Here is a 1,076-nt window from a genome sequence, read left to right on the forward strand (position 1 = left end):
AAATTATTCAACCTCTATACACCATAATTTACTTTTCTTCAACTATTAAAAAAAGATTTTATTTTTTTTTATGTCATCTCTATACCCAGGGGCTCAAACTCACAACTGTGAGAGCAAGAGGCACAGGCTCTACCACCTGAGCCAGCCAAACACCCCTTTGTGTATCATAGTTTAAATGCATGGAATAACAAATAAAACTTATAATGTTCTTGAGAAGGTGTAATGAATATACAGAACTTCTTGTACTTACAATGGGGTTATGTCCCAATAAACTCATTGTACATTGAAAATATCATAAGATGAAAATTCATTGGGGTGCCTAGAAGGCTCGGTTGTAAGAGCATGAGATTCCTGATCTCGAGATTGTGAGTTAGAGGCCCATGTTAGGTGTAGAGATGACTTAAATAAATAAAATGTTTTTAAAGTGGGACCACACAACAAATAGTCCTTCTTAAAAATAAGGGAGAGAAAATTCATTAACTACATCTGACCCACTGAACATTATAACTTAGCCTTTTCTACCTTAAACATGTTCCTAAAACTTAAATTAGCATACAGTTGGGCAAAAGTCATCTCACACAAAGCCTGTTTAATAATGAAGTATTGAATATCTCATGTAATTTATTGAATTCAGTACTGAAACATAGATCACCTGCGTTGGTACAGGATGGCTGTAGACACATTAGTTGTTGACCTTCAATGATTGCCTGGCTGACTTGGACCTTGGCTCACTGCCCCTGCCCCACACTGGGAGACAAGACTGTACCCGATATCACTAACCTAGAAAAATGTCCATCTGAAGTATGGTTTCTATTGCATGTGTGTCACTTTTTTGCACCATCATCCGGTTGAAAAGTTGTTAAATCAAATCATCATAAGTTGGGAACTGTCTGTTCCTCTACAGTGTCTGCAGCAGTTCCTGGAAGGTGACTAATGTGCAAGTCTCTGCTTCCACTAAGTTTGGGGAATGTGAACTGCTACACATTCATTTGGGCAAGCCATCTTGATCAAGTTATTTAATTCTCCATATCTCAGTTTACAGATTTCTACAATTTTAGAATTGAGGAGATGGTCCA

General features: G+C 37.4%; 1 protein-coding gene across 1 annotated transcript in view; it reads right to left on the reverse strand.

The window, feature by feature from the left end:
* The window catches only part of LOC115272388 (olfactory receptor 5B3-like), a 3,868-nt gene that overhangs the window by 897 nt on the left and 1,895 nt on the right, over window positions 1-1,076 (reverse strand). The gene's annotated exons all lie outside the window — the stretch shown is intronic.

Source organism: Suricata suricatta, chromosome 11 (assembly GCF_006229205.1).
Source record: "Suricata suricatta isolate VVHF042 chromosome 11, meerkat_22Aug2017_6uvM2_HiC, whole genome shotgun sequence".
In the NCBI taxonomy this organism is placed as follows: Eukaryota; Metazoa; Chordata; class Mammalia; order Carnivora; family Herpestidae; genus Suricata; species Suricata suricatta.